Source organism: Cydia strobilella, chromosome 6 (assembly GCF_947568885.1).
Source record: "Cydia strobilella chromosome 6, ilCydStro3.1, whole genome shotgun sequence".
Classification (NCBI taxonomy): Eukaryota; Metazoa; Arthropoda; class Insecta; order Lepidoptera; family Tortricidae; genus Cydia; species Cydia strobilella.
The window spans coordinates 8,198,786-8,223,270 of record NC_086046.1 but is presented as its reverse complement, the minus strand read 5'-3'; the positions used below and the strand labels follow the sequence as shown (position 1 = coordinate 8,223,270).

Below are 24,485 nucleotides of genomic sequence, written 5' to 3'. Positions count from 1 at the left end.
TCGCACACCGTAAATTTTCTTGTAGTATTTCAAGTATTTGTCCGAAATCGTTATTGTTACATACTCGGGAGAATTAAATTTTGTCTAAACCACATGCTCCCAGGACGAAATATGGACCTTATTAGAGCACTAATTAAACACATATGTAATTTTTAAATAAAAATGTAATACCAAAAATAAACGGCTAAAGTTGTATTCATAAAATGATACAGTCCTTACTTAAAGGTGCTAAATGATCTAAGACTTCTAAAAAACTGAATAGGTATTATACAGTGAGCTCATCATCATGATGTGGTGATGTCTCCGCATGCGTACCATCAGGTATTTGTGTGAGACTAGGATTAATCGTTGGCCAATGACTGAATGAATGATTAAGTCTTGTATTTGATTTCAGACTGCTAAGCGTAGAGCTCAGGACACAAGATGGCGAAAGTGACGAAGATTAGCACTGGCAGCATCAGCCAATTCTAGGGCGTCTGTCAGGTTGTCTAGTGGGTTCAAACGCGAGAGCTTGCCCACCTCAACTCGTCGATGACCGCGGTGGCGCGCCTCGGGCCGCGGCCAGCGCCCCGTCAGTCACGCCAGTGCTGCATCGCCACGCGTTCGCCGACAACGCACACGCGCAAACGCGAACACCTGCGCTTAGGCATCGAGTGCTGCACAATCAAAAACTAAAATAATCTCAAAATAAAAACAACTTAGTTTGGCACGCGAGCCTACAGTGCGGTTTACTTCAAACGTCATTTGGCTAGGTATAGTCCACAGTGCTACCGAGTGATCACCGAAGTGGCAAGAGGCTGTGTTGCAGTTTGCACGAGCGAAAGCGGTCAAGCGGGCCGAGTTAACTCCGGCTTCGGAATTTGGCTGTGTAGGTGTTTTCCTTGCGGTGTGTCGCAATGGAAATAAGTGTTAAAATGTCGAAATCTGGTTTATGAGGTGCTTGGTGAACGTGCATATACGGCGGATAAAAAACGGGCACACGTGCTTATGTAAGCCTGATTCCGCGCATCAGACAAGTAAGTAATTTTTTTTTGTGATGGATGATGTAGAGCAAAAACGTCCACTTAGTCGGTTGACAATAAATTCCTAATAAAATATTTGTCCAAATGGCACCTTATTAACAAACTACAAAGTGACCATTTTTCTCAGCACCAAGTGACTTTTTCAAGTTGACATTACGATCTAAGCTGGTCGTCTGCGTTACCGGCGTGACGGCGATGACAGGTGGCGCTATGAGGAATGATCAACAGGATCATTAAATGATAAATCTGAAGCTTATCTATTTTAAAACCATTAAGTTTTATTTTTCTTTTGACATAATAATATCTTGGTAGATATATATCTAAGAAAAGTGCTGTCTATTCTTCAATCTTTTGGGAAACTTCTGGCTACACGCCAACTGTCACGATGTCTTGTTTGTGTTTACAAATATTAGTCGTGGCGTACCTTGCCAAAGAGACACATGCCGTATTACCTCCTTCCAGGCCGTCTTCAAAGAGGTTGTAAAACGCCTCTCTCTTTTCAGGTACCGGCTGGTTCTTACGCCGATCGTTAAACTACGCACTTTTACGAGGGTGATTTACCATCCGGCTTCCAGTGACCTTTATTTGAAGGCCGATAAATATTTATTGAGCCCCAGTATTTAAAAAAAGAGTAACAGTTCAAATAACTACCTACAAACTGTAGCCGTAGATTGATTTTACTTTACGTCATTGCTGACAACCTTCGTTAAACAAGCAGTTTTTTTTTCCACTCTGGTTCTGTTAAGACTAAATATAGAACCGGGTTGAATAGGTATCTCCGTTTAGGTAGGTATACCTCAAGTTTACACAAAGGCGCTGCAAGAGCCATTAATCTTTAAATTAAATTTTAAGCGAAACGCGGCGACCTTTGCGGGTAACTTCATAAAGACAAACGTGGAGTCTAGGCATTGTACGGATAATTTTCCTGCGAGAGAGCGTTTTAAGCCCCAAAGGAAAACACAAAGCGTATCTACCGCATAACAGGGCTTATTTTAACACGTTCCATGTTCCCACACTTACATGTACTTGTGCACATTTCCAAGTATTTACGAAAGACATGCTTTTGATTTTTCCAAGAAAATTGTGCAGCCAAACTTTAGGTGATTTAATAGTTGGCAGGAAATATATGTTCAGAATTGACGGGAAAAGTTTTAATTTCATTTAATACCTAATCCTGTGGTGTAGCGTAAAAAAAAAAAAACTTTTAAATTTAATGGTTTTACTTGGTTCCTAAAAAATAGAACACGCTTGTGTGTGTACTTGAAAGCTTAATTGTTAGTAGGTACCAATAAAAAATACATACAAACATAGGTACATATCAACCTGCAATCATTTTATTTGCAAACTGACCACGAAAGTTCAGCAGTAAGTAATAAAGCCTTAGGTCAAGTACAAATTTTAGGTAATTTTATAACATTTATCAAGTTAGGTACTTGTTAACAAGTCACTGTGTTTTTAACCGACTTCCAAATCTCAAAAGGAGGTTATCAATTTGGTTGTATGTTTTTTTTTAATGTTTGTTACTCCATATCTCCGTCATTTCTGGGCCGATTACCAAAATTCTTTTTTTGATTGTAAGTATATACAGACAGATTGGTTTGGTCCCGTTTTTGTCAAAACGCACTTCTGATGATGGGATTCGAAAATATTAAGTGAAGCGATTTACATCTGCTGCCGAAAGTTTGCTATAAAGAAGCATGAATTTATTATAATGAATCCAGGTACATATTTTATAGAACTCATGAAAAGATATATTTTCATTTTGTCATAATTATTAGGCTCGCGTGTGAGATGCAATTTGTAAGTCGTGCCAAAATCGTAATAGCATACAATATCAAATTGTAAAAATATCTGGGGGCACGGCCGTGCCCCCGCCAAGACGAGACAAAGGGCAAAAGGCAGTGCATATCTTTTCTCGGCACGTTTCGCCGTATTTTCGAACCCTCGTAGCTTCGTCTTGGACAATGCTAGAGAGCTGTAATTTTTTGTATACCATGTACTCAGTAGACTTATCAAAAACACCAAGTTTTATTAAGCTACCTATTATACTTAAAATTTTATAGTACCTTAATTTTCACTGTCCGAAACACATGAAATTCGCGTCATAGAAAATACAGACTACTTCCTGAAATCTTAGAAGGCTGAAGTTTGGCATGTAGGGATGGGTCTGTATGCAGACACATATGGTGACCAGAAATCTGTAACTTTCGCCTTGCAACCCCTTAAAATGGGGGTACCTAAAAATACCTCTAAACCTGAAAACATTGGTTCCTGAAGTCCTAGAATCGTGAAATTTTGTGTGGTAGCAGTGATCGGAATGCTAATACAAAAACAACAATAAAAAAAAACAAAAAGTTTTCGAAGTACAGATTTGAACCAGGTTCACGTAAACCAGCCAAATAGCGCCCTCTATATTGGCACTGTTTCTTGTCGTAAACTTTTCAAAACCTTACTTCAAACTGCGATGGGAACTCATCAAATGTTAAAGGCATACATATAGTGATTTTAGTATTTTCATCAACAATTTTTTTTTTTTTTTTTTAATTTATTTATTCACTTTAAATATTCATACAACTTTTGCCAGTATGCCACTATTGTAAACCTCTTTGGTTTATGTAATAGTTGGCGAGTTCGCGCGGTCCGATCCGCGTTTGCTTAATACTATTAGGTATATAATTATATTATACTATTATATATATATATATATAAAACTAATCTATACACATCAAATCTCTGTATCTATTTTATACATTACTCTAGACTTAGGTAGTATTTTTTTAGTCTTGGCATACATCTGCCGTGGTTTTCAACAATGTTAATGAGATCATACAGTACATTTTTAGGTAAGGTGTTTAGTATACATGGGAGTAGAAAGTCAGTTACTCTTTTACCGTATACATTGTTACTTTTTGGAGTTGTATATGCAGGTAGATAATCTAAGGTACGCAAATTACTGGAGCGAGTATTTTTATCTAATGATGGTATAATTTCACACTCCTCTGTAACTAAGGACAAGCAAAACCTATCAAAAACGTTAATAACTTTGCAATGTTTAAATAGACCCTTTTTATCATTTTTATACTTTCCTTTAATTTTATTTGGTACAATTGTTTTTAAAAGTGCTGATTGTAGGTTATAGATTTGTTTCAAGTAGGTTTTGAATGTCCGCCCGTAGCTTGTGATACCATAGCATATAATTGAGTCGGCGAGTGATAAGTATAGCATACGTAGTGTATTATATGGAAGTTTGTATTTAAGCAATGATAAGTTGGCCATGACGGATCTAAGTTTTGAACATATGTGATCTATGTGTGGTCCCCAATTGAAGTTATTATCTATAATTAGGCCTAGGTAGGTGTGGTGTTTGACAAGTTCAAGTGTTTCGCATTTGCAGTTATTGCTAGGGTTGTGTAAGCAGTGATGTGCATGTGCTATGATGTTAGGGACCCGTATTTCTCTAGTGTACGGTGATCGTATGTGGATAACTTTAGTTTTTTTAGCGTTTATTGTAAGGCCTACGTCATGAGCCCATTTGCATAGTAAGTCGAAGTTATTTTGCATGGTTTTTTGAGCTTCGAGTAAGTCATGATGAGCAGTAAGTAGGCACGTGTCGTCAGCAAATTGGTATACAGAACCCTCACTAAATATGTTGCACATGTCGTTAACGTAAATCAAGTATTCGGTGGGACTGACTATGGAGCCCTGCGCCGAGCCCTCCTCCGTGCGTAGCGGGTCGCTGAGCGCGTCGGCGATCTTCACCCTTGTGTATCGGTTGCTATGGTAATTCTGGAACCAGTGCAGTAGGGGTCCTTGTATACCATTTTGCTGTAATTTGGAAAATAAGGTGCTGTAATTCAAAGTATCGAATGCCTTGCTGAAGTCAATAAAGGTGGCAATTACATGTTTACGCTCGTTTAAATAGCCATTAACCTCGTTTGTAAATTTGGTTAATAATTGAGAGGTACTTCGGTTTTGTTGGAAACCATATTGTTTATTATTGATTATTTTATTACTATTTAAAAATTTGTTTAATTCACTCCCGATGTATCTCTCAATTATTTTGTCTATACATGGTAGGATCGTAATAGGTCTGTAATTATTGTAGTCAGTGTATGGGCCTTTTTTGTGGATAGGGCGTATGATGCCGACCTTTAACCTGTCGGGGAAGGATGACGTTTTGATGCAGGTGTTTATTAGATGAGTAATAAGGGGCGTAATTTCGGTAATGATATATTTTAAATCTGAAACACGAATTTTGTCGATTCCGGGGCTTTTATTATTATTAAGTTTTTTAATTATATTAAATACACAGAGGTTATTTACTTGTTTTAATCTCATTGTTACCTTAGGAATATTACAATACGATTTAGGGTTCAATAGGGGTGAGTCACACATGCCACATATACTCTTGACATTATTCCTGAATTCATTTGCAAAATCGTTGGTTAACAATTTAACATTATTTTTGAAATGTTTCATAATTATTCTATCGATGCTTTTACTTATTCTACCGCTCAATCTGTTGACAATATCCCAAACTTTCCGTGGGTTTTTAAAATAAGTACATATTTCGTTTTTTATATAATTATTCCTAGTATTCTCTATACATTTATTAGTTTTATTCCTATATTTATTATATAATAGCCGTTTTTTTTTATCGTTTACATCTTTACGCCAAATGTTATAAATCAAGCATTTACATTCAAAAAAGTAACATTTGATGAAGTGGAACTGCTGATGATGATCAGAATGGAACTCTTCAATGACGCATAGTTCACGTTTGGCGATTTGTCCTCTTCGTTATGTTTGTTAAGCAAGTTAGGTTTTCAAGACACATTTTTGTCAAGCTCGAGTTCTGATGATGGGATCCATGAGGAATCGAGGGAACTCCTCAAATGTGAAAGGCATACATATAGTGATTTTTGTATTTTCATCAACAAATCCGGCAAAGTGGGTTAGGTTTGGTTTGAACTGCGATCCTCACAGAACCGAAATGCTACTAGAAAAGTGGGTGGTTTTACCTCCTTCGGCGAAAGGATACATAGGCAAAAGATGCTGTCTTTTATCATTTCATTGTATCAATTGTATGAAATCGTGCACCATCAACAATAATCATTCACCGACATCCCACATGGAAGTCGTTTTTTTTTTCTTAAAAATTATTTCTTAATAAATTTAAACATACTGCTGGTGATTATGACGATGATTATATAAGGTTGATCTCCGTCTACAACCCACTTTATTTCATATAAACAATAAAAGTCAGCATTACCAATTACTTTTAATTACAATAATAATTGTTGATTCAGCTACCGTACTGGGTATCGATCTAGACACTAACATGAACTGGAAATCGCGCATCCAGACTGTCAAAAAAGCTGTCCTCCTTTTTATACGCACTACAACACATCAAACGGACGACCGCCCGCCCTTTCCAAACTGCCCTTTCTGTATACTAGGCATACGCGTATTCAAGAATGACTTAAGGTCTCGTTATATGGGGTAATAGCACTGACATGGATAAGATCTTCATACTTCATTCTCCAAAAGAGATGTGTTCGAATATTAACAAATTCTGGTCGTGCAGACCTCTTTTCAAGAAACTCCAAATACTTACTTACTCTACCATCAATGTACATCCTTGAATCATGCAAATTTGTTAGGAAACATACAGAGTTGTATACTCCTACAGCACTAGTGTATTGGCGTCTCGAGCGCTTACGTCATAGTGACGTCACTGACAGTTAGGAGTCAGTCGATGACAGACCGCGAGCAGAGCAGTCGTGTCACGTGATGTTTGGGTTGGTGAGCCGTTGGAAATACATTACATCGTATGATTTATTGTGGTAAATACAGAACATTACAAGCACCAAAAATCAAAAGGAACAATAGAAACCAACCACCTACCAAACTCCCTTAAAAATATTGAAAAACTGTTAAAAACATTTTTACTCAACAAATGTTATTACAATGTAAGTATATGAATTTTTTAACGATAAACATGATTAATAATGTTTATTATTATATGCATGTTAGTCTTAAGTATATTGCTGTGCCCTTGCAGGGTGTCACATGTAATTAAACCCACCTACTTATAAGCTCCACCTAATAATGTGTAATGTGATATGCAATAAATTTTGAATTTGAAAAGGGATGCTGACATTTCTAATACGGGCAATAAGTGACGAGTTGCTGGCCTGAGTAGATAAGATTCGTTTACCCTTATAAACCGATCTAACGAACTGTAAAGATACAAACCAACCACAAATCCTAATAGGTGACATTGGATTTTACTATAAAGGCCCTAGCTTAATATTTATTTTGTATATATAGGTATACCTAAATCGTTAAAACACGTTAGGCAGGTAAGTACTGCAGGTACTTACGTGACTTACTTACGACTACGGGTCGTACAGCGAGTAAGGGTCGATGACAAGGTCTCCGGATGGTGTGACCTTGCCGCTGGTGTCCCCTAAGGAGGAGTGCTTTCTCGTCTTCTTTTTTCCAAATTTATTGAAGGCATTACTAAATATCTAAAGTCCAGTTACCACCTGTATGCGGACGATCTGCAGATTTACGCAGCGGCTAACATTAATGAACTCCCTTCTCTGTTCAGTAAGATTAATTGCGACTCAAGATTTGTAGGTAACATGGGCCTTTAGTTACGGATTAAAAGTAAAAGGCTAAAAAATCGCAAGCGATAGTCATTGGCAGTCCTTATTTTGTCTCGGGACGGGACTGTCCTCTACTGTCAAAAACACCAGACACTCATGGACGCCGTATATATCAGAATTACGTATTCCCACGAAAGTTTGTCTTGCTCGCTCTCTCTTACTACCACTTCTTGATTGGGACATTGCTTTTGTGGACCTTAGGGAGGAATTGCTTGACAATACATATGCTTAATACATATTTGGGTTAAGAAAGTACGACCGTGTGTCCACCTTCCGCTCGCTTCTTAACTGGCTGGCTTCCGATACGTCGGTGTAGGCATGTGCATGTTATTTCTTTACTTTTCAACGTATTATATAATCCCGCATCCCCAACGTATCTGTCGGAATGGTTTAGTTTTCTGGCTTCTGTCAGCGTTCACCGTCTGCGATCTCTGTCTTTAGCCATTACGCCAAAAAAGTCGCGTACATACTCTAGGTCTATTACTGCTCAGTTACTCATGCAGTTAAATTGTAAAACGACCTACCAGTAGACGTTCGGAAATCAAAGTCTGTTGCCTCGCTCAAGGAGAAATTAAAAAAATTGTGGTCGTTGGACGCCTGATGTTGAAATTGAGATAATATAAGTATATATTATTATATTATTATTATGCATTAATTTATTTATTTTTATAGTTAGTATATAGCGGCATGCTTATGTATATATGTATTACATGCATTATATATATATATAAAGCCTACAGTTTAATTTAATGCTCTTGTTACAGGAAACATCCGGTATATACATATGTACTTATATATGTTTATGTTTATAGGTTATTCGTATTTATACTACTGGCTTAAGTATATGGCCTTTTACTTCTTTTCTGTTCTCGTCCTAAATTTTTATATTGTTATAATATGTTCATTTTTAGTTGTCTTTTACTTTTTAGCGTTTGTTCCTCTCTCATTTTCTCAAAGGTTAGCTGGAAGAGATCTTTATTAGGTATAAGTTCGCCTTTGAACATATACAATACATACATCTCTTATTCTGTTTTGTATATTTTGCGTGAACTTGTTTTATCCAATACATACATCTCTTATTCTGTTTTGTATATTTTCCGTGAACTTGTTTTATCCAATACATATAGGTACATCTCTTATTCTGTTTTGTATATTTTGCGTAAACTTGTTTATGTGCAATAAAGTGACATACACACACATACAATACATACATACTTACGTGAGTGTTGGCTATATGCGCGACCATGGTCGAAATAATATAGTTATATTCCGCATTAGTTATTTGTTATTTGACATTCAAAATGGGTCAAATTTGCTAAAAGCAGCCGATAGTTTAATTTTTGTGCCCGCAACACGCACTTTGTATATTCATAGCCAAGTCGTGAAATAAACTTAAATATCCTCAAATCTGAATCTGGATTTATGACTATAACTACCATATTTTAAATGTTTGTTATTGTATTGTTATTTTATTTTAATTGTAATTAATTCCTAGCTTTTACTTGAATGCTATTTTATGTTTAACTATGTATTTATTTTAGTACCTATTACCTAATTAGTTTTAGAATTGTGTTGCTATGCCCTGATAGCCCTGACAGGGTAACCAATATTAACACCTTAATGTAACCATGGTCCTGCAGTAAATGAAATGAAATGAAATCAGCCGCAATCTATTCACTATACGGGCATATTGCAGTTTTAACTCCCTTTCAAACCGAATTAACAAGTATCATTTAACATGCAGACCAAGTACAATCGTACCTAGATGCCTTGCTAGATTGCTGTTGAATGCAACACGGTAATTGTAGGAGCACTAAAGGCCAAACATAATAACGTGACGTCTAAGGAAGCAAGCGAGGATAACCCTTAAGGTTAGCCGATCTAAGAAGCCTGAGGTTACACAGGGTTTAAATAAACCTCTGTCGCCTTCTAGAATGGTTTGAATCGAATGATAGTTTACATTTTACGCAATAATCGTCCTTCACTGGATCTTGACCTCCTTCAAACTTACTTTACCTTTTGTTTAGGAAGTCATTAATATTATTCATAAACAAAAGAAAAACATATAGGTACCTATTTTTTTTACACTGCCTCAAGAGCACCATTCATGGTTTTTGTTAAAAAAATACGATGAATCTGAAAAGTTCCCTTAGCTTATATTTTACGTAGTGTTTCTGTTTAATGTAGGATGACTGTTTAAATATTAGGTAGATAAGTGTAAGTGCCCTTCCATAGTAATTGGACACTCCATATAGTAAGGCAGATAAACAAGGTAATAGAAGTCTTATTATTGTTAAGAGTGGCCAATTACTATGGAGGGGCTAATAAAGTAATAATTATATCAGTCACCTAGCTTACACTAAGTCAGTACAGCTTTTAAGTTCGAGTAACACTTATCTACTTAGTATTTGAACCTGAACGGGTAGCGTTTATATTCATGATTGCTGCTGACGTCGCAACTGTTTGTAGATTGGTTCACAAATATCAAAGATAACTCCGTAATAGATGGATACAGTCTAAGGAAAAAACGTGCCTCGAAAATCACGAAAATTTGATTCTCGATCAGATGGCGCCACTACCTTTGGCCTACTCTCGTATAGAGGGCGTTGACGGTTTCGTTTGTTATTAACAAATTTTAACGCATATCAGTGTAAGAACAGTCAAAATCATATAAAAATAATTAATGCAAATAAAAAAACATTTATCCATATTTAAATAAATCTTATCGTATTTTTATAAATCATCATTTGTAGTTTTAAAGTGTGTCGATAGATGGCATTGAATTACAATTACAAAATTTACTATGACAGTACCGCTCTATCCTATTATATCCTCTTTGCAAATATTTTTAGGTACCTATCTTTTTGGAAAAACACGTATTTTTTCAATAACTATGAATATTTCTATTTTTTTTATGATGCGCATATTTCGTTAACGATTATACTTTTAGCATGTAATTATGTACATAATTACATTATAATCTATACGGCTATTTTTTATATAACCTTTGCTATGCCGATTTATTTTACTACTGTAAAATTATCCATAGAGTAGGAAATTGTAATTTGGTTTGTATTTTTTATTATTACGCATTTGCTATACCATGACTTATATCATTAAAAAACTATGGTAATGATTGGTAAATTTGGTAATGAAATACCCAGTTCATTGACGCGCTTGAACTTTATTAACAATTCAAAAGATTTCATTCTGTTTTGTAACAAGACGTATAACTGGGTTGACCTCTTGTTAAATTATTCTATACACCTTCACTGTTGTTGACAAGGATTTTTAGTGATGACAAACAGATTGTAAAAATATCAACTAAATCGAACATATAGAATTGAGGTCGTCCATAAGCATATAACGTTGATTTTAGATACTTACCTACACTAAAAGTACACATTACCTACATACGTCTGTACTTCGTCATTTTACGACATTGCCTTACTATAAGGTGCATTGGGCTAATTTTGAAAAACACTAATATGAAATATCTAATATCTACTAACCAGAAGTAGTCTAGTGGACAGTGGACAAGTTCAAAATGGTGAAAAATAAAGATATATACACTCCTAAAAATACGTGTGATAAAAAGGCGGAAAAAGAAGAAGTATTAATATTCGTTAAACGTTTTAAAAAAGTACCTTTTTTTGTCCACGGGTTTACCAAATTCTCCTATTAAAAACATTTTATTATTTTTAATTAGATAAGACAAATTATACCTTATTATCATCATCATATACTTAAGAGTAAGTCTCTTGTCGGTGGAGCAATTTCCATGTTTCGCGGTCCTCTGCCTTCTCTTTGACAGCCTGATACGACACGACGTTGAGTTTTTCCTTTATTTGATGCATGTACGCTCTCCTTGGTCTTCCCTCCTTCCTCTTTGCTTCAACTTTCCCTTCTATGATGTTTTTGATAAATTCGTCGTGTCGTATCAGGTGCCCAAGCATCTTTCCTCTTCTATTATCTATAGTTCTTAACAAAGTCCTCTTTTCTCCTACTATACGTAAAACCTCTTCGTTGTTTTTTTTTTCAGTCCAACTGATCTTAGCCATTCGACGCCAGCACCACATCTCAAAAGCCTCCAGCCTCTTCCTATCACGTTGCCTCATTGTCCACGTTTCGCTTCCGTACAGTGCAATGCTCCAGATGTACACTTTTATGAGCCTTTTATTACATTATCTTTTCACAATAGCTAACATTTTTCTAATTGTATTCAGATTAAAATGGTTCTGAGGTGTTTTATTTTTGGTGAATATGACTTAGGTATTAACAAAAAAATGCCTCCCATATAAAAACGACATGACGCAGGTACCTAGCTAGAGAAAAAGAAACCAGCGTAAGTCTAGCCTGACCGGTGAATGTTTTCTTGATCATTATATGATTTCTATAAGTCTAGTCATTTAACGCCTAATTAGCGAATTAAAAATAAAACATATTAGTTGCATTTTCAGTGGTCATAAAACCAAGTACCCGGCACAAACGTCCCCATAATACCAGCGGCGTTCCCACTCCACACTCCACTATCATTGTGAAAAGCGGCTTATTTTTATAACATGCATGACTACATGTACACACTGAACAGCCAACGATATACGTTGGACAATTTAAAAATTAAATCAAAATATATTTTATAATAATTTATTTTAACTCGAGTTACAGGCCATTAAAGGTATGATATTAAAGTGGAAAGTGGACTAACAAAGTTTAAAAAAATCAGTTTTTTAGGGTTCCGTAGTCAACTAGGAACCATTATAGTTTCGCCATATCCGTCTGTCTGTCCGTCCGACCGAGGCTTTGCTCCGTGATCGTTAGTAGAGAGCTGCGATTTGGCATGGAATTGGATAAATAAATCAATAAATCCGACAAAGGCAAACAATAAAATAAAATAAAAATTTTAGGGTACCTCGCCTACACGTCAAGTGGGGGTGTAATTTTTTTTTTGTTTTAACCCTACAGTGTGGGGTAGGTCTTTCAAAACGAATATAAGGGTCTTCAACAAACATTTTTTGATAAAGTGAATATTTTCGGAAATATTTGCTCTGAAAGAAAAAAAATTGCCCCCCCTCCCCTCCCCTCTCTAACTTTTGAACCATGGGTTCAAAAAACATGAAAAAAATCGTAGATATGGAGCTTAAGCAAGACATTAAACGAAAACTATAGCGAACATGGTCAGTTTAGCCGTTTTTGAGTTATCGCAAAAAGTCTAGACCCTTCATAGTAAAAAGACGTACAGCCACAGCAATTACACACACACCACACAATCTGATTTTTAGGGTTCCGTACCCAAAGGGTAAAAACGGGACCCTATTACTAAGACTCTGCTGTCCGTCTGTCTGTCTCATAAACCGTGATAGCTAGACAGTTCAAGTTGCCGCTATAACAAATACTAAAAAGTACGGAACCCTCGGTGCGCGAGTCCGACTCGCACTTGGCCAGTTTTTAGAATCATACGAGATGAGCTAGCTTATTAAGTATCTCGCGTTGACTTTGACGTCAATAAGTAGGTTTGCCTACTTTACATGCCTGACAGAAAAACGGGTTTCTGGTAGGTACGTACTTACGTAGGTATTACAATACGTGTATCGTAGTAGGTACTTACACGTGGAAGCTATCAAGAAAACTGGATAAGTAGTTAGGTTAGGTGCCTTTATTAAGTAGTTAATGGGAGTGTGAACTTATTGCATCGTTGTACAGTCAGCATCGAGAGTAGGAAATCATTTTAGTCCATTCCCGTAGAAACTGAAACAAGAACTTCTCAGAAGTAGCATAATATAAGATAAAAATAAAATATGGTGAACATAAAAAATTTATCGAGCACTTCAAGCGGTAAGCATAATAACGACGAAATAATAATTTTTCACCACACCAGCTGGTAAAGGCTCTCTTGATTGTTCAAAAACTGATAAGAAAGTTGCATTTTATTCACATGTGAGGCAAAGTGATCAAATACATATTTCGAGTTGTTTTCTTATGTTTGCTGGTAGAATTGACTTTGAAATAATGATTTTGAATAATAAAGATTTAATAACATTCATTTTGAATCTGTTTGATTTTTTACAATTAGTATTTTTGGAACGTATGTACGAAATATAGTCGCTTTTCGGTGAAGGAAAACGGACTAATCCCAATAGGGCCTAATTTATCCTCGGGGTTGGAAGGTCAGATGGCAGTCGCATTCGTAAAAACTAGTGCCTACGCCAATCTCGGGATTAGTTGAAGCCAAGCGGACCCCTGGCTCCCATGAGCCGGGACAACGCGAGGAAGATGATTTTCCTTGTGCTGGTGTGGTGAAGAATTTGTGTTTCACTCGGTGGTAAATTTTGTTTAACCCTCGTGCCTTGAAACCCTCGCAACGCTCAAGATTCCATTGTTCGACCCACTCGCTACGCTCATGGTTCAATTTTGGAATCTTTCGCTTGCTCGGGTATCAATATTTGCACGAGCGGTTAAACTACTTTGCCCCCTTGTAAAACAAATAAAATAACTATTACCGCAATGGCGTGGTGTGATATAGGAATTAGAACCTCATGCTGAATACTTCGGCAAGTTCTTTCTAATCCTACCGTGACCGATTACTTCGTTACGACTACGACAAAAGGACATCACAACTTCACCACAATGTCACACTCGAGATCAATCATGCTCGTCAGCCGGACAAGGGGCCGGCGGCCGCCGTCAATTGTTTTGACAACTGATTTATGCCGTACTGTAGTCAAGGGTAGAAATATCGATGCGAGCTATTTACCATGAATATGTGTACAAGACTTTTTTGCCTAAATGTAGTAAGAGGGTTTTAGGATTAGAAATAACCGCAGAATTATGCATGCGGTTTTTAAGTAAACACATTTTTACAGAAAATAATGAGTGCTAGTTACGATTTTTTTATAATTTTACGGAGTTAAGCGTCTAATAACAATCCACACGCTTACTTCAGCAGACATATCTCTAAGGTACCTGGACATAATGAGGCCTATAGTATAATAAGGCCTACCTGAAAAATAATGTACTTACAAGAGTGTAACCGTCTTGGTTATTAGAGTAACATATAAAATAGGCTAGATGACAAATTTTCATTAATGGTATCAATCGATCAGGTTTGTTTTTAGGATCAAATGTCTATCGGTTAATAAGGCATATGTGCATCACGCAACAAAACCTGTAGGTACTATTTAAAGTAACGAATTCTCTGAAAATTATGTTCCGTGCAGAAATTATAATAACTAATATTAAGTAAACAACGGTGAGTGCTTTCTAAATAAAGGTAATTACTGAATAAAAAAATCATGATTTCACACTTTCTCGAAATCATTAAAATGAACAAGGCCTTAATAAACTACCAGGCCTCAGGCCTTATTATGCTACCTTGGTACGCGATTTATCTTTTAATTGTGTTAAAAATTCTAACGCATGAACACGTGTATTTTATTTGTATATCGGTCTAAATTTTCAAGGAGCTACATTACCTGAGTTTATATAAAATCTATATTTAATAAATAACGATTTAAAGCGATTTTAAGTTAGGTAGGCCATTACCTTCAGGTACGTTAATGCAAACCTTACCGAGACTACCAGTGGACAAAAAAATCTGAGCGTGCTTTGTAACGGCTAGAGCGGCTTGATGAAGTTCGAATATTCGTATCTACCACGTTTCGCTGTATATAGGTACTATACATAATTATAATATACTAGCTTCTGCCCACGACTTCGGCTGCGTGGGCTGATGATGGTGATGAATCATGATCGATTTAAACTAGGTATATTATGTCCTTTTCCTCGGGCCTCTAAGTCCTCTAACTATCTCCATACTAACCAAATTTCATCTAAATCGGTTCAGAGGTTTAAGCGTGAAAGGTAACGGACAGATAGGTTACTTTTACATTTATAACATTAGTAGGGATGAAGGTGACTGTATCAGATAAAGAGCAGAATTGCTTATAACCTTATAATTAAATGACATAAAAATCCGAAACAGTAATTAATAATTTTGTTAATTAATTACCCACTCATAAAAATACCAATATTTCAAGTTTTCATCCCAGATATTGACTTTAGGTTTTAACAGATAATCATAGGTATACAGTTTTTTCAGCCCTTATCCATATTTTCATATTTTGCGAGGTGAATATAGGCTATAAGTACTACTGTTATACCGGTTATACTGCATGAGCAGCATTTACCATGAAACCAACCACGAAATCGCTGTATTTTATGATTTCAGTGTTTTCTATTGGAGCTAAAATTTCGGGGTTGTATATTTATGTAGTAGCTAAAAATTGCTCAGTATGTTCATGTTAAAAATTAACACTATACCTCGCGCGTCCAATGAAGATCTCTATGACTGTTCATTTTTTTAGCACATTAATTTATTTAAAAATGTAACATTTAACTGCTTGATACTTATGGAAATACGAAAAATTTCTGTAGTAGTAGTAAGTGCCTCAACGTAAGTATCCATGTCGCCATTGTATAGAAACGTGGAATACTTACATGTTTTACGTCACATGAAATAAAAAATCTTGTAAATATTTTTGAATAAAACAGGTAACTACTAAGAAATCATCATCATCATCATTCATTTAAAAGCCTAGCTTGTCGGTGGAGCAATTTTCATGTATATATATATCTCTTTCCTGAGCCTTTCGTTTGACCGCCTGATACGACACGACGTTTCTTTTCCTTAAGTTGGTCCATGTATGTTCTTCTTGGTCTCAAGACCAAGAAGAACATACTAAGAAATGTACAGGATAATTTTAATCGTCATATTATTTCAGTACTTAGGCATAGGTACAGTTCAGGCGATTTTCTAAGCAATAAACAGGAGGCCTGACGTTAAATCCCCCAGCTAAACTTGCTAGGCATGAGTTCCCCTTCTATCACTGTAATCTATCCCTTAAGTACTGACATATTATTATGGGCCACTTATTAAGTCGCCCATCGTTTTTTATATTAGGTCCTGAAACTCCTGATGCTGTAATTATGTCCCGCGGTAAACGTTATCGCAATTCTGATGCGTTTCTTGTTACGGTCAATCAGACATAGCGGAGCTCGCTACTCGATGCACTTGGTTCGGGCGTTATCGGCACAGTTCGGCCGAGTCACGGCAGGAGAGCCAGTAGCCGAGCTCGCGCGCGACGGAGGGTTAACTCGACTCGCCTTCCCGCCAGTCCGCCGTCTCGCCTGACAGCCGGCTGCTTGTGTCGGCAGCGCTCGCCTTCATATCGTAAACAATAAAAAAACTTAACATTGTCAATGAAAACCTTAAAAAATCCCATCGATTAAAACTTAACTTCACTACTCGATTATAATAACCACACGCAATTACCAGTAAATCTAGGCGACCGGCCGCAGTGACTTTGGAAATGTAATGTCAAGTGTTTTGGTGATCGAAGTGAAAGGAGTTGTTTCGTATAATTGTGATACTGAAGTGCTGTGTAACTGTCGAGCTCGGCCATTGATTAACCATACCATAAGTAGAACAGACTTGGGAGCATGCTCGATGATGTACCGGCACGATAGAAACTCGATGAATGTAATTGAATGCTGTTTATCAATCGAAGTACATTGCTACATTTAATAGTCTACGGTTGATGTTTGTATAAATTGAAGCGTGAGTACCTAAATATATATTTCTATTACATTCTGTCTATAATAGATATATAAAATCATAATTTAAGCGTTAGCTTTAAAATAAACTTTTAGCCATTAGGTTACATTTTTTGTCAACGGTACCGGGTACCGGCACAAAAGGAGGCAACGGATAAAAACAAATTCCTGGAAACACAGGAAAACATTTGTACAACATGACTGTAGGCAATTTTATTGTTTATTGCAAATTATACGATTCATAAATAGGCACCAGAAGTAGTGAGCAGTGAACATCAGCTGTTTTCTTATCAATAAAAACAGTGTTATCTTTTCAGAGCACTACAGTAACGTTTCAAACGTGTCATGCATATAAATTGAAATTAGATGAGCGGGTATACTATGCACTGCATACCAATGAGACCGAAATGAAATCCCCGTTTATAGCTATAACATTGAAATTTAAGTAGGTAACATGAGTGAATTGCAAAAACATTGTACGTAGTTACGTACCCAGGTAGCAAAATGACGTAAAATGACGTCAGCGACGTCATTTGACGTCATTTTGCTACCTGGGTAATTAAGCGCAGTTAAGAAGCTGTGATTATTCTCAACTTAATTGATTCATTTGTGTTACCAAAATTAACCATGTAAATTGTATTGTACTTAATTTATACACATATAAGTCTATAGCATATGCTTACACACGTTTATGCATATAAGTAGAAATGGCTTTTAGTTGTCGTAACACAATGGAATCAATTAACTTTAGACTAATTACAGCTCCTTAACTATGTACAATTTTTTTGCAATTCATACACATGTTCGGTAACCATAACTTCGAGTTCGACGCGTGTTACTAAAGTTAGATACAGTCAAAGGTTCAGGTATATTATCGGTATTAGATTAAGTAGGTCGGTATTTTATGGATTCAAAGATAGATATAACTCCGTAATAGATGGATACAGTCTAAGGAAAAAACGTGCCTCGAAAATCAAGAAAATTTGATTCTCGTTCAGAGGGCGCTACTAGTTTTGGCCTACAGTCGTATAGATGGCGTTGACGGTTTCGTTTGTTATTTAACAATTTTAACGCATATCAGTGAAAGAACATGGGTCAAAATCATAAAAATAATTAATGCAAATAAAAGAAATCATTTATCTATATTTAAATACATTCTATCGTATTTTTATAAATCTTCATTTTTAGTTTTAAAGTGTGTCGACAGATGGCAGTGAATTTACTGGGGTTACATTTACTATGACAGTAACGCTCTAGTATAAGTTACTCTATGATGGATTCTTCCAAAATCCCCGATACATCTATTTCTCAAATTTAACACCATGGGTTGGTATCTTAAAAATAAAATTTATATTAATTGGTAAGGAAACGATCAAGACATTGTCAGTGTCATCTCGGGGAGACAGAAATTTTTGGACACCGTTTGCACTCACCTGTATAACTTGCATTTTTTCGTTGAATATACCTACCTACCACCTACCTCAACGGTATTTACAGATACGAGATATTCGTTTGATTTTACAGTTTTTCCCCTGTTTCAAACGGGAAGAATATAGTAGGTTGGTGAGATGAGACCTATAAAATTCGGAGTGTGCCAACTCGGTTCTACAAGAGAACTTTTCTAGGTCGTTAAAGAAACTTACCAAATTCGATACGCAGTAAATGCCTGTCTGTATAGGAGCTGGCGCGAGATTTGTACTTGAACTGTAAAAATTTCCACAAAATGCGCACCAGCTTTCGTGACTCAACCGACATATGTACACGTACTAGTAGTAAGTAGGTGTAATGTGTAATATATATTGACTTGAATAGCGAGAGATCCTGATAGTCTCCGTGAATAGCCGTCCTTCGCAGCACATGTCGCAAATAGACGCTATCATATAATAGGTACTACCGCGCTTCTACACTATTGTCACACTAAGCCCTACTTGCACCATCCCACTAACCCGGGTTAACCGTTTAGACCTGGAGTTACCTACTATGGTTACCAGTACAATTTGATAATGGGTTAACGGTTTAACCGGTTAACCCCGGGTTACTGGGATGGTGCAAGTGGCGCTAATAGTTTACCATTGTAGACTGTAGGTACAGTTTCAAAAACATTTCATTGAGTTTGACAGCTGCTGTATTGAATTCTGCAATTTGGATTACACGATTCATTCCATTCACTTCGATTCATTTGGCAAGCGTGACTAGCGTAAGAGATGCAATACTAAATCGCCTTTCTTGATCTTATATCCTTTCAGTTCAATTCAAACGTACACTTCACACTGTGCTTCACACACAATGGGCACGCACTATTGTAAGCATCCCCCAAATATAGACACGTTCATCTTACCTGCCTATTTGCCAACTGGAACTTCGCATTTATTATCTGGCATACAAAACCGATACGTCCCATCCACAGAAATTATGTGGGTGGTCTGTGATCACATTGCATAGATCTAATTGAACTCTGAGAGAGATCGGCAATTCATAGTGGATCCGTCTTGACATTATCCTACCTCCCTTTCATTCAAATTCGTTTCAAAGTAGTGTGTGTGACAAATAATATAATATACGGAAACGCATATTTCTTAATTTCTATTTTAATGAAATAAAAATACAAACATTTAAATTCAAATTAATTTGAAATTATAATAGCTAGCACTATTTATAGTAGGCAGAGCAGCAGCAGTTAGTTTGTCACGTACAAAGTTAGTCAAATAGGTGCCTACTAATTATACGTAGCTATAAAATAAAATCAACAGCGAACATTATATACATGACATACTAGTTAGTCTAGTAACTTGTTATATCTTTTTTTAATCGATTACTGCTGAAATCTTTATAAAGTTTAATCAGCAGCAGCAAAGATACAGTCGAGTTCATAAATATAAGATCAGTCGTGTCCAATGCGCGCGGCGACGTAGACGCAATGATGATTAATTCATTATATTAATTGCGATATTAGCGCGGCTCGGCCGCAGCTAGCAAAGTGACGCGATGAGGGCCTCTGGAGTCTGGACAGAGTGCACCCATTGTGAACGAACTGCTCGCCTTTCTTCAACAGAAGCTGCTGATGGACACGGTGTCTGCTGTCCAGATCTGTTCGTCAAGCTCCGTCGAAAGCATATGTGCAGCAAAGCAGGTGCTGCAACAGTCCCTCGGGATTGTCGGCACGTGTGTGCACATGTACCTCACCGGAGAGGAGATGAAACCGGGAAGAAGACCCTAGAGGACATCATCAGTTCCAAGGGAGAATGAAGACCGGATACCGGAGTTTGTGGTGACGGGTGCCTCCAGCCTGCCGTCCTATATTCCGGATCACGTCGATGTTAGCTGCGTGTTGAAGGAAATCGTGTCCCTAAAAATAAGTTTAGCGGATTTCAATTTGACGTTTGAAGCGGCCCAAGTGATTATTACTGAGATACGCAATGAAGTCACCAGTTTGCGAAATAGTGCCCTCAGTCGGTCGGCGGAGTCAAATTTCAAGTGCGATGACCTCAAGCCACGAGCGTAGAGTCGGTCAGTTTGTGTGTTGTGTTGCTGACACTGTGAAAAGTTGTGCATCTGCCGTGTCGCCGCTCGCGAGCCTCCCGCGCGCGCGCCCTTTGCCCGCCTCCTCCAAATCACGTCATCGTGTTTACGCGGATGTCGTCGCCGATCCGAAAGTCGCATCATCGAACGGGGTTAGTGCACCTTTAAAGGTACCTGAAGAGCGAGCGGCTCCCAAGGAGAAGCTCCCTGGTGCCATTGTGAATGAGGAGGACTTCACCCTGGTGTCAAGAAAGAAGAAGACGCGCACGGCGCCTCGTATAACTCAGTGTGGTACCGCCGAACCGGCTCATTCTGGCTTGCGGGTTGCTACACCGAGTAAGGCGCTGTATGTGTCGCGCCTGCATGACAGCGCCACGGCTGCTGAAGTGATGGAGTATGTACACCAGAAGACCGGTTACACACTGAGGGTGTTCCAGCTTCGATCGCACCACTACGTGCACTTCAACTCGTTTGTGGTGCGCGTGCCGCGTGCCGCGACTGCCGCGACCGCTGCAGGCTGCAGAGGACCATCGAGTGCGCCGACTTCTGGCCGAAGGGTGTCGTGTTTCGGAGGTTCCGGGGCAAACTGTCGAATCCGACACAAGAGCAGACGATTCAACGGAGCCACGCCGTTCTGTCGCCAAAATAGAGTTTAGTTTTTAAATTTATATGTTTGTTATATGTAATATAACATTGTTGCCTGAATGTTAAAATAAAATAAAATAAATAAATAAATACATAGTGTACATAAAATTTAAATGTATGCCTATGCCCTACATACATATTTATGAACGGCCGATTTTTGGTGTCGATTTTTTTTTCATCACATTTCGATAAAACTTGGTGGATAAACAAAGTTCCCTATTCTGTACCGTCGCCATCAGATATATCGGAGGAGCGGCCGAGGTGCTCAAAAATATCTTGACAATAGAGGCGTGTGCAAATATTTATGAGCACCTTGGCCGCTCCGATATATCTGATAGCGATTGTACAATATAAGCGCAATTTCACCGTATGCCCTAATAAATCTTCCACTAAGCTACGAAAATGTATGATATTTTCGTACCTAATTCAAAATTCAACGGATGATTAATTGATTACATAGGTACATTTTTTCAGGAAAAAATAATTCGACAACAAAATAAAAAAAACGGCTCACCTGCCCAGTGCCCATCTGAGCTTCTTGCTAAATAATATAAATTTGTATGCAGAGGGTTTAAGTTTCAGTGCAGCTGACTCTACTTTGGTAAGGGGAGGATGGGAGATACTCCCTCGGGCGTAAAGTTGCACGTAAACCACAGACGCGGTAAAAATATCACGTCTGCAATTAACTACAAAAGGAATACCTAGTAAGTCACTAAAAAGATTAATCGTGCGTCTGTCTAGACTGTAGACGTCCAGACGCTGTTAGTTTTTTTGCACGGCTGGCTTTACCTGTAAAAAATAACCCAAAACGGTATATTTCATATTTTATGCATAAATAAATTGGTAAATCCAATTTACTGCTGTAAAATTCAACAGAGTGAACGAGTACATGGTATTTATATTCATATAGTTAGTGTAGGTAAGTCGAATTTAGATGAAACGCTTAAGAGTCCCCAGCAAGCTCGGCCGAATTTCAACTTCCCATACAAACGAAGTTTCGTTCTCATTTTAAAACTACGTGTTGGATTGTAATGAAACCAGTTTATAAAACAAACGAAATATAGCAAATACAAGTTTTTTTATGGAAAACAAATTCGCTCTATTTTTAACTATAGTATCTGAAGCTACATAAACTAATTACAGGTATTTCATTAAAAACAGATATAAAACTAAATAAAAATAAAATAAAAAGCTTTTATTTCAGGCATTTACCCATATTGCGTACAAAATTAAATACTACTACTATACACTATAAGTTACTATACTATATACCTTTTCCTATTGTAAGTACAAAGTTTCAGAGCAATCCAGCTAGTCATTTTAAAATGAGAGCGTAACTACGTTTGTATGGAGAACCGAGCTTGCTGGAGACTCTTAAAATGTGTGACATTTAGATTGCTTTACCTGCCGTTTTATTACTAAAGTGGTATTTTATAAAAAAAAAAAACATTTATTTCAGACATACATGGTCCATATTTTGTTAGTTGTTAAATAAAGCTTATAACTACGGTTAACTTAAAAATAAACTGAAATAACGATGACCTGCCTATTGCCTTATTAAGGATAAGCGTATGCTGAGACGCAGGCGACGCAGCACACCATTTTGCAGATTTTGCAGGGCAGGGCAGTTGGGAGTAGGGATGAAAATTCCGGAAATTTTCGAAATTCTCGAATTTCGAAGATTTCGGAATTTCGGATTTTTTCGGGAATTTTTCAAAATTTCGTTTTTTTCGGTTCTTTTCGAGTTCTATTCAGAAAAATTAAATACGTCACACACAATGCCACTGATGCGTGATGACAGTGACAATGCCATAAATAAACAAACACATGAGTCAGTCTGATTAGTCTGTTGTGTTGGATTTGTATTGTATTGTGAACTTAACGAGTTGTTGCTGCTTTACAGTTTGTCAAAGCTTAGAAAAAGTATTTGGCAAAGTGATTATTTAAACTATTTAAAGAAATGTTCTAGTCGTGGGGAATTTATACATATGTTAACGGAAATGTATGTAATCCGTCATTGTATAACAATTCCTAGTAAATGTTTATAATTCCCAAAAAACGCCCGGAAATGTGTGAAATAAATTATTTTAGACACATTTCCTAGGAAATCTGTACAATTTCTGAATAGCAATCAGAAATGTATTAAATTTAAAATTTCTGGCAACAATTCGTTTTCGTGGTGGTAAAACTACGAATATGAAATATTGTTAAAAATTACGTCTCATCAACTACTTGAGTGGGGTTCATAATACATGTTTGTAGATGAAGTTTATTAATGTTTTGTCTCTCTCTAATGCACAGACACGATGATGTATTTAGGCTGTCCGTTTGATATAGTTGGTCAAGCAATTATTTGCACACGTATACATTACAATTCCTTTAATTATCAGTCAAGTAATCATATAAAAACACTCGATATTTATGTAGGTGTACTATATGTCTAAATTAACATATTACCAGTAACTATTACACGTTACTGCTTGCAACATAAATATGCGACGCACGGAATTGCATAAATAGCATGTAAGCAATAATAGCCTATAAATAACGAAAGTTTAGATTTCATATTAAATCACATTTAGAAACGGGTCTATCGCGAATTTATTTTGTTACCTTTATTTACCGACGTCTCGACACAGGTTTCACTGGTCGTGGTCGCGGCTAACTGACGTCCTGACTGATTTGTGTGACACACAATGTCAAATCTCTGTTTTGACATTTTGCTGGGACGTCAGTTAGCCGCGACCACGACCAGTGAAACCTGTGTCGAAACGTCGGTAAATAAAGGTAACAAAATAAATTCGCGATAGACCCGTTTCTAAATGTGATTTAATATGTGTTCAAACCGCGAAAGTTTTAAATGTTAGAAAGTTTAGATTTACTTGTATAATAATATATAATACAACACATCTACGTAATGATTGGTTTCACTTAAAACTCCCTTCGACTCTTCGTTTACCAACTTATCTGATAGGTATAATTATCTAAAACCAATTAAACATGCACGCATACA

The 24,485-nt window shown here is 36.9% G+C and overlaps 1 protein-coding gene across 1 annotated transcript in view; it reads left to right on the top strand.

Annotated features, from left to right (window-relative positions):
* The first annotated feature begins 580 nt into the window (after positions 1–580).
* The window catches only part of LOC134742056 (diacylglycerol lipase-beta), a 101,977-nt gene continuing 78,072 nt past the window's right edge, over positions 581–24,485 (top strand). Inside the window, exon 1 of the mRNA XM_063674985.1 lies at positions 581–1,016. The gene's annotated coding sequence lies outside the window, so the exon portion shown is untranslated. The remainder of the gene's footprint in view (positions 1,017–24,485) is intronic.